Here is an 11,244-nt window from a genome sequence, read left to right as displayed (position 1 = left end):
TGACGATTTCACAAACTTCCTTTGGACTTACCCCTTAAGCCATAATCACAAGTTTACACCATATTTAAACAATTCTACACACTCATTCAAACGCAATTTGAAAGAAGCATTAAACAATTTCAATGTGACAATGGAAAACAGTATTCCAACAACTCTTTTCAAACTTTTTGCCATCAAAACAGCATGACATTCCGTTTCTCATGCCCATATACATCATCGCAAAACGGAAAAGCGGAACGCAAAATCCGCTCAATAAACAATATCATCCGCACCCTCCTTGCCCATGCCAACCTACCCAACACTTTCTGGCATCATGCATTAGAAGTTGCCACGTATTTAATAAACATATTACCTAACCAAACCCTTAACCTTAAAACCCCCACACACCTACTCTACAATCGATCTCCGACATACGACCACCTTCGAGTGTTCGGATGCCTTTGCTATCCACTCATTCCCCACACTTCCATACATAAACTTCAACACCGTTCGACACCTTGTGTATTTCTCGGCTACCCCACCCAACATCGCGGATACAAGTGTCTAGACTTATCTACTCACAAAATCATAATCTACCGACATGTTCGCTTTGATGAAACTAGTTTCCCATTCAAAAATCTCACCCGACCATCGCTCCAAAACTACCAATTCCTTACAGACACTATCCATCCATCATTCTGGAACCACATTGACCATTCTAAACACCCAGCCCAAACCACCCAACCCACGGCCGAAGCCCGATCTCCACTCGCACCCTCACCAGCCCACTTCGACCCAGTCCACTCATCTACCCAACCCAATGCTTCACCCATTGTCTATTCTCGTAGGCCCAGAACCAATCAGCCCAATTCAACACACACTACCCACCCTCCTCACACCAATAACAATACCACTTCCACCTCCCAACAGAATCAATCGCCACCCATCAACCCTCATAATCCTAATCCCGTTTCCCAGCCGGACCCAACTGTAAACCAACGGACCATTCGTACTCGATCCATGAATGGCATTGTTTAACCCAAACAACTTTTCAACCTCAATACATCTTCTATTGCAACCATTCCTCGTAATCCTAATGTTGCCTTGTCCACACCCGAATGGCGCCAAGCAATGCAGGTTGAGTTTAATGCCCTTATTAAAAATGAGACGTGGGAATTGGTTCCATGAACACCGGACATGAAAGTAATCCGTAGTATGTGGCTTTTTCGACACAAATTCAAATCAGATGGGTCTTTGGAAAGGTATAAGGCCAGACTTGTATGTGATGGTCGAAATCAAAAGTTGGGTGTGGATTGTGGAGAGACTTTTAGTCCCGTTGTAAAACCGGCAACCATTCGTACCGTCTTATCCTTAGCATTAACCCACTCATGGCCGGTTCACCAGTTGGATGTCCCCAACGCGTTTCTACATGGGTCTCTTAAAGAAACAGTTTATACGTATCAACCAATGGGGTTTCGGCATAGCAACTACCCGGACCATGTGTGCCGCCTAAAAAAATCGCTTTACGGTCTTAAACAAGCTCCTCGGGCATGGTACCAACGGTTCACAGATTACGTCACCACCCTCGGGTTCATTCAAAGCCGGTGTGACAACTCTCTGTTTTTTTACAAACACAGTGCAGACACGGCGTATTTGCTTATATATGTCGATGACATCATTCTCACCACTTCATCCGATGGTTTGCGGGTTACTCTCATGGCCAAACTTGCCTCTGAATTCGCAATGAAAGACCTCGGCCCCTTAAGCTATTTTCTTGGAATCTCAGTTAAAAGGGACGGTATGTGACATTTAAGCCAAAACAAAGTACACCTCAGTACGTATTTACCGATTAAGCAAATAAACGCCTTTTGCGTAACAAACGAACGATTAACCGAACGAGTCGGGTTATGACCCAGAAATCCCGGGGGGCCATCTATAAGTGATATACGATCTATACAAGCTAAATATTAGTAATATGGCCTTAGTTTGATAGCAAACAAGTTAAACGAAAACATTCTCATTTAACTACCCGCTATAGATTTAACTACCCGCTATAGATTTAAACACGAAAGATAGTTACAAACCAAGCATTGTATCATCTGTTAAGCCGAAAAAGACTTACCAAACACTTCTTTGAAAATATTTTTGATTTTTACAAACATATAGTATGTTTTTATAATTTTACACAAAACTAGCCGAAAAACACTCGTTTTCGCACTGTTTAACGCACCCGATAAGTTTTTCGCGCCAAAAACCGAACCCGAACTAAATTTGGACTGGGCTTTTCGTATTTGGGCTTGAAAAATCAGAAACTTGGGCCAAAATGGGCCTAAAGTGGGCCCATATGGAGTTCCGATCGCAGCAGCCCACCCCACCCCCCATTTTTTTTATAAAACTTGTTATCCAAGCTTGTTTATTCATTTCACTTGATAAAAACTGAAGTCCAAGCAGCTGCAAGTCATTTTTCCAGAAACCTTCCAAAACCCTAAGGTAATAACTTAAATAAGTAACTTTTAAGCTTGTTTATTCATTTCACCGGTTTTACCGAATCGAATGACGCCTTTCCACGGGGATACTTTCAGAAAAACTTTGTCGCCTATTTCAAAGGATAACGGCTTTCTACGAACATCAGCATAGCTTTTCTGTCAATCTCGGGTGATTTTTAGTTTGCTTGTGATTTTACGGATTTTGTCAGTGGTTTCTTGAATCAAGTCTGATCGTGTAATTTTGGTATCTCCCACCTCAGTCCAGCACAAAGGTGATCTACATTTCCGCCCGTACAGCGCTTCATATGGTGCCGCTTGAATGCTACTGTGATTGCTATTGTTGTACGAAAATTCAACCAGTGGGAGATGTTGATCCCAATTCCCACCGAAGTCTAGTACACAAGCGCGAAGCAAATCTTCTAAGATTTGCATGGTTCGCTCAGATTGACCGTCGGTTTGGGGATGGTAGGCGGTACTTAGGTCAATTTGGGTTCCCAAAGCTTCTTGTACGGCTTGCCAGAAACGAGAGGTGAAATGGCTATCACGATCAGAAATAATTGAAACGGGTACGCCGTGTCGGGACACGATTTCATTTATGTAAATGTGAGCAAGTTTTTTGGTTGTGTAAGTGGTTCGGATTGGAAGGAAGTGTGCGGATTTGGTTAGTCGGTCAACTATCACCCATATGGCATCGTTTCCTCGGGAAGTTTTAGGGAGGTGTGTTACAAAATCCATGGTAATTTGTTCCCATTTCCATTATGGTATTTTCGGTTGATGCAACATTCCCGAAGGTTTTTGATATTCAGCCTTAACCCTCGCACAAGTTAAACATTTACCGACATACGTGGCTATATCCTTCTTCATACCGGGCCACCAATAATACTCCTTCAAGTCCTTATACATCTTGTCTGTTCCAGGGTGAATGGAGTATTTGGACTTATGGGCTTCGTCCATGATTAAGTCACGCAGATTATTGAAAGTGGGAATCCAAACTCGGTTTTTGTAGTATAGAATTTCGTCAGTTCTGTCTTCAAAGTTTTGTTCGGTCCCATGCAAGTTTTCATCTTCCAAGTGATCTCCTTTCAGAGCTTTGTTTTGTGCAATAGAATTTGTTCGGTGAGACTAGTTTGGACGATCATTCCAAGTGCTCGGACCCGTAGTGGTTTGATCCTGTCTTTTCTGCTCAAAGCATCTGCCACTATATTAGCCTTGCCCGGATGGTATCGAATCTCACAGTCATAATCGTTCAACAGCTCTACCCATCTCCTCTGCCTCATGTTTAGTTCTTTCTGGTCGAAGATATGCTGTAGGCTCTTGTGGTCGGTGTATACTGTATATTTGGCGCCATACAAATAGTACCTCCAGATCTTAAGCACGAAAATAACCGCGCCCGGTTCCAAATCATGGGTGGTATAATTCTTCTCGTGCACCTTTAATTGTCGAGAAGCGTATGCTATGAATTTGTTTCTTTGCATAAGTGCGCACCCTAAACCTTTCCGGGAAGCGTCACAATAAACTACCATATCATCAGTTCCCTCTGGAAGACTCAGTATCGGGGCTTGACATAGTTTCTGTTTCAGCAATTGAAAGGCAGTTTCTTGATCTTCTCCCCAAACATAAGCACGATCTTTTTGAGTCAAAAGGGTTAAAGGTTGGGTTATGCTGGAAAAATTAGCAATAAAGCGTCGGTAATACCCAGCTAATCCCAAAAATTGACGGATTTCTTTTGGTGACTTCGGGGCTTACCAATTTTTGATGGCTTCAATTTTACTCGGGTCTACATGGATACCGTGTCAATTAACAAAATGCCCTAGAAATTGTACTTCTTGTAGCCAAAATTCACACTTTGATAATTTGGCATACAACTTTTCCTGCCTCAGCAATTCCAAAATGGTCCGTAAGTGCTGATCGTGGTCCTCTTTGGTTTTCAAATATATCAAAATGTCATCAATAAACACAATAACAAATTTGTCGAGGTACGGTTTACAAACTCGATTCATAAGATCCATGAAAACTGCGGGAGCATTAGTTAGTCCGAACGGCATAACTAGGAATTCGTAGTGGCCATAACGAGTTCGGAACGCCGTTTTAGACACATCTTCCTCTTGAATTTTAACTTGGTGGTAACCGGATCGAAGATCAATTTTTGAGAAATAGTTTGTCCATTGAAGTTGATCAAATAAGTCGTCTATTCGTGGAAGAGGGTATCGGTTTTTGATGGTAACTTTGTTTAATTCTTGGTAATCAATGCACATTCTAAAACTTCCATCTTTCTTCTTTACGAACAATACCGGTGCTCCCCAAGGAGAATAACTAGGACGAATGAAACCCTTATCTAACAACTCCTGTAACTGGTTAGATAATTCTTGCATTTCAGAGGGTGCCAGCCGGTAGGTGCTTTAGCAATGGGGGCTGATCTTGGAATTAAGTCAATACGGAATTCAACCTGTCGGTTCGGTGGTAATCCAGGTAGATCATCAGGAAAGACATCGGGGTATTCACGTACAACGGGGATATCTTCTATGCGTTTCTCATCAGGGTTCTTTGTAGTCACGTTTGCCAAGAATGCTATACAACCTTGGCGTAAACATTTCAACACTTTGAGATGAGACACGAGAAGTAATATCGAACCAGACTTCTCTCCCTGTACCATAATCATTTCACCTTCCGGAAGGGGAATTTTAACTGTCTTGTTGTTACACACAATCTCTGCCTTATTCTTGGTTAACCAGTCCATGCCGACAATAGCATCAAAACTTCCTAACTCTACCGGGAGTAGGTCAATAAGGAATGGGTGGTCATTAAGAATAATGGAACAGTTTTGGACTATTTGGTTGACAGTTATAGAGTTACCGTTAGCGAGTTCTATAATATAGGGGTTTGTTAGTTCACTAACTGGCATATTACCCAGGGATACAAAGCTAGTGGAAACAAAGCTTCTATCGGCACCAGTATCAAATAATACAGAAGCATATTGATCAGAAACAACAAATGTACCTGTTACTACATTCGGGTCTTGTCGTGCTTCTCCTGACCCGATAACGAACGCGCGTCCCCGAGGTGCACTTGAAGTCGATGCTTGGTTCGGTATAGCGACCATTCTTTGATTCAGCTTAGGGCAATTTCTTCTAATATGATCTGTACTGCCGCATTCATAACAGGCACTGTAGGTTGCTGCGGTTGAAGTTTGTTGGATAGGTTGTTGGCGGATTGGCTGAGGTCTAGGTAGTTGTGGATGACGAGGTTGAGTTGTTTGGGTTGATCGGTTCACAATTTCTGTACCTGCTCTGCAATTAGGGGCATAATGCCCAGTTCGACCACATTTATGGCATACCGGCAATCTGCACTCTCCCACATGATGGTAATTACATCTGTCACACTTTGGCAAGGGTCCCTTGTACCTGCTTTGCTTCGTATCTGAACCGGTTATAGCATAATTTCTTATTGTCAGACGTGCACGTTTGCTTGATTGTCCTCCTTGTGATCTCGTCCCGTAGTCAGTTCGTTTCATACCCGTTGATTCCCCGACCATTTTCAATACTCCACTCCTTACCAAGTCAAAAGTTACAATGCCGGTTTGAGTCACGGCATTCTCAAATGATGTATGACCAATAGCATTCACCAAACTCCTCACTTCCGGGGCTAAACCCCAAATATAACGTTCAATTCGTTTGTTTTTCAGGAGTTACTAACCATGGTACTAAGCGAGCCAGTTCATTGAAGCGGTTCGTGTATCCCAAATGATCCGCTCCTTTCATTTCCAGGCTCCAGAGTTCATGTTCTAATCTTTGAATTTCGTTCTTTGGGCAGAAATGTTCCAGCATCAGTGTTTTAAGTTCGGCCCAAGTCATATGATTAACCGTATCTTGCCCTCTTATCTGGATAGTAGTGTTCCACCACATCAAAGCGTGATCTGTAAACGTAGAGGCAACGTACTTGACTATGCTTTCGGGTGGACAATTACTAATATTGAGAACAGATTCAGTCTTCTCGATCCATTTAATCAGCTCGTTTGGCCCTTCAATGCCTTTGAATTCGATCGGTTTACAGGCCATAAAGTTTTTCTGAAAGTATCCCCATGGAAAGGCGTCATTCGATTCGGTAAAACCGGTAAACTAGCTCCGCGATACATTGGACCGTATGAAGTAATTTCTGAGATAGGTCCTGTAGCCTACCGACTGAAATTACCTTTGGAGTTGAGTTCTATTCACGATGTCTTTCACGTATCAAACCTGAAAAAGTGCCTTACTGACGAAACCGAAATCATGCCATTAAAAGACTTAAACATAAACGAAAAACTGAATTGTAAAAAGCTCGTACAATATTCTTTTCGGCCCAAATTCAGCTATAAAAATTCACACGAACGCATATACACAAAACACCTTTAGTCTTCTCCAAATGATCCCAAAATTTATATGTGATCAAAATACATTAAATCTGAGTTCCCAAAAAATTTCATAATTTTTGAAGTATTTTAGCTATTTTTCCCAAATAAACGTCCCAATTCGGTAATAAATTCGCCAAATATTCTCGGATGGTCGAAAAATTACCAAATTTGAACAGGGACTCAATGACATGGTCCCTGATGTCTCTGTAAAATTTCAAGGTCTAATAACATGCACATCACAACCTTAACCTAAACAGCCCGTAAGCGAGTGTTTCGGCATTACATTAGCGGTTTTGGTTCGTTTCCGCCTTTCTAATCAACTTTTCAAGCTCTTGTGCTCCTATGTAGGCTAGATACAAGTCCTATATCACAAACCAAGCAATTTTTCATCAACATAACAGCCCTTAACTTAGGGTTTCGGCTAGTGCACAAAAACGAACTTTTGAACCGTAAAAATGCCGTTTCAACCCTTTAATCCGTGTTTATGGCAAAAAAAAACTATCAAACCAGGTTCCTCACCATGTGTATGATCAAAACATGTTTATGGACCATTTTTAGGGGTTTTACACGGTTAGAAATGATTTTTGGCAATCAAACTATGTTTATATGGTATTAATCAAGTTTAAACGAGCCGATATGCTAATTTGAAGATTAAACAAATTCAATTTTAATAAAAACCGGCAAATTCGCGATTAACGAACCTGCGGGAATATCAAAACACCAAGAGTGATCAAAAATCATATTTTTGGATTAATTAAGTAGAAACGAACCTTTCTATGAGAAACCTGGACAATCTGGATAGATTGTGCGCGTTTCTTCTCAAATCAAACTGAATAAACGGAAACGGGCCCTGTAGCTAATCCGGGACCCCAATATGTGATCTTTCTTTATAACTTAATCATTTTATTAACCAATACATTTACCCAAGCTTATTTCCCCATAACTGTTTTCTGAACGCGTAAACGAACAACTTGGCCCAGCTGGGAAAACGGGAAACTGAGCCAAGTTCGGTTTTAAGTATTAGACATTGAACAACATCACAACCTAAGCCTATTGCCACTTTCTGGGCGTTCCAGCTATACCCAGATTAGTTATACATCCCAGTTTAGTACTGAGATTATAGTAATATTAAAATATTAATATTATTATAATATGGACTATAGGGACTAAGTGATAGCAAGAGAAATGAACCCCGAGCTAACCTCGCACTGAGTGCCTACAAAACCGTGAGTTTCATGACCCATCTTCTCAAACTGTTTACGAAATTTTTGGGGTGAAAAGCATAGTTACATACGTTATCTATCTGGAAATGGTTCAGGAAATAAATTACCTGAGCGTTTACATACAAAAAGTCCTTACAAACATAATGATTGATTACGTTCAAATGAATGGTGAATAGTAGTGTTGAAAAACAAATTAAATGGATATGGCACGAATACCAAAACATAATGAAATTACGCGTGACAACACATTTATACAAATACGTTGTATACTGTTAAACATAACGTGGTCTGTAACAGTCATGGGGAATAACGTGGTCTGTGATGACCATGGAGCTATTGTGGGCGGAAGGGGGGTCACAATAGTACCAAACTAAAGTTGAGTATGGCCTATGAGCCAAGTTCTGCTGCAACTTATAAACTAAAGTTGAGTATGGCCTATGAGCCAAGTTCTACTGCAACTTATTAAACGAACTAACTTGATTATGACATGAATGTTAAGTTCAAATTTGGTAATTTTTCGACCATCCGAGAATATTTGGTGAATTTATTACCCAATTTGGACGTTTATTTGGGAAAAATAGCTAAAATACTTCAAAAATTATGAAAATTTTCTGGGAACTCAGATTTGATGTATTTTGATCACATATGAATTTTGGGATCATTTGGAGAAGTCTAAAGGTGTTTTGTGTATATGCGTTCGTGTGAATTTTTATAGCCGAAATTAGGCCGAAAAGAATATCGCATGAGCTTTTTACATTCTGGAATTGATACTGGTTATTTTGGAACATAATTTGAGTATTCAGGAATTTTTGTGGAATTTTTGGAAATTATTTGGGATAAACGGACAATTTTCAGGCGAAATATAACTGATAAAATGAATTTTTATAAATTAATAAATCAGTAAATAATTCCAGAAATATTTTTATAAAAATCTACATATTTTAATTGATAAGTGGCTAAATTTTCATAATTTAATGATTAACGGTTAATTAATTATGCTAATTTGAATATTAAACAAATTCAGTTTTTATAAAAATCGGCAAGTTCGCGATTAACGAACCTGCGAGAATATCAAAACACCAAGAGTGATCAAAAATCATATTTTTGGACTAATTAAGTAAAAACAAACTTTTCTATGAGAAACCTGGACAATCCGGATGGATTGTGCGCGTTTCTTCTTAAATCAAACTGAATAAACGGAAACGGACCCCGTGGCTAATCCGGGAGCCCAGTATGTGATCATTCTTTATAACTTAATCATTTTATCGACCAACACATTTACCCAAGCTTACTTCTCCAAAGTTATTTTCCGAACGCGTAAACGAACAACTTGGCCCAGCTGGGAAAACGGGAATCTGAGCCAAGTTCAATTCTAAGTATTAGACATTGAACAACATCACAACCTAAGCCTATTGCCACTTTCTGGGCGTTCCCGCTATACCCAGATTGGTTATACAGCCCAGTTTAGTATTGAGATTATAATAATATTAAAATATTAATATTATTATAATATTGATTATAGGAAACCGATATTTCAAGTTACACAAACCTCGAACCGACGTGCTACTGATTATCTACTAAACAGTGAGTTTCATGACCCCACTCTTTAAACAGTTTTACGAACTTTTGGGGTGAAAAGCATGTTTGATTATATATACATACCTGAAACATGTATTGATGTGAATTATCTAAGTGCTAACACACGAAAGTTCCCACGATCACAGTGATTAACATCGAGCCGGTGGTTTGTGAATAGTACTATTGGTTTGACAAACCCAAACGGAATCGGCCTGGTTGCCGTGTCACATAGCGCCGTTTGCACATGACCATATTCATATATACAGGCTATGTAGTGTTAGACATAGCTACTCGGGGCATGTTGTGGGCGGAAAGGGGCCACAGTGATTGATTGAGCGTGGGAAATGGATGCACGCAGCACATACAGTCAAGGTTTCACTGTAGCTTAGCATAATTACATCATTTACATACATACATACTTATTTCATGATTACAAGTGTTAACTTGTGAATACTCATTACTGCTTTCTTGAAACTCGTAAAACTCACAAACTCTAGTAGTTGACCCGTTTTAAACTGCTTTTCAGGTGTACCTAAATCGGAATGATTTGGTGATCTGTTACTTGTCCAAGGTGTGTGGTTGATGCTATGTGAATAGAAGCAAGGAAGATAGTAGTAAGATCGTATAGATAACGAACTAATTTGATTTGTATCACCTAGACTGTAAAACGATGACAAAACAAGGAAATGTAATATAATGTAAATTAGTTTGTAATGTTTCTTTAAAAACAATGTGTTACCAGAGGTGTCTGTTACATTCCCGTTTTACGCTTCTGCATTGTGCTAGTCGAGGTGTGACACGGTAACACTATGTTTTTATCGCAGAAGTCTTATGTGGCCGATATATTGGAACGAGCAGCCATGTCCTCGTGTAAATCGGTCCCGACTCCCGTTGACACAAAACCAAAATTAAGTTCGAACGACGGAACAGATTTCGAAGATCCCACTTTGTTCAGAAGTTTGGCCGGGGCTCTTCAATACCTTACATTCACACGTCCAGACATATCGTATGCGGTACAGCAGGTGTGTATGCACATGCATTCACCTAAACTGTCTCATTGGAACGCCTTATTACGCTTCGATATCTCCGGGGGTCTTCGGATTTTGGTCTCACGCTAGGCCATGCTCGTACCCAGAATCTACGAGCATACACTGATGCCGACTGGGCGGGTTTCCCAGACACTTGACGTTCTACATCAGGCTATTGCGTCTACTTAGGTGATAATCTCTTAGCTTGGTCTTCTAAACGACAAGCCACTGTCTCCAGATCCAGCGCCGAAGCAGAATACAGAGGAGTTGCCAATGTGGTAGCGAAAATTTGCTGGTTACGGAATCTTTTGTTGGAATTGCATCATCCGTTATCTGTCGCTACATTGGTTTACTATGACAACATTAATGCTATCTACCTCTCAAGCAATCCGGTTCAACACCAACGTACCAAACACATTGAGGTTGACATCCATTTTGTTCGTGAACAAGTTCAGAGGGGTCACGTACACATTCAACATGTACCAACCTGCTACCAGATAGCCGGCATTTTTACCAAAGGTCTCTCGAAGATACTGTTTGACGACTTCCGATCCAGTCGAAGC

The sequence above is a fragment of the Bidens hawaiensis genome, unplaced genomic scaffold (genome assembly GCF_021521415.1).
Source record: "Bidens hawaiensis isolate Kalapana, Puna unplaced genomic scaffold, B.hawaiensis_p1.1 tig00038969_1, whole genome shotgun sequence".
Taxonomy (NCBI): domain Eukaryota; kingdom Viridiplantae; phylum Streptophyta; class Magnoliopsida; order Asterales; family Asteraceae; genus Bidens; species Bidens hawaiensis.
Note: the sequence above shows the minus strand (reverse complement) of the source record.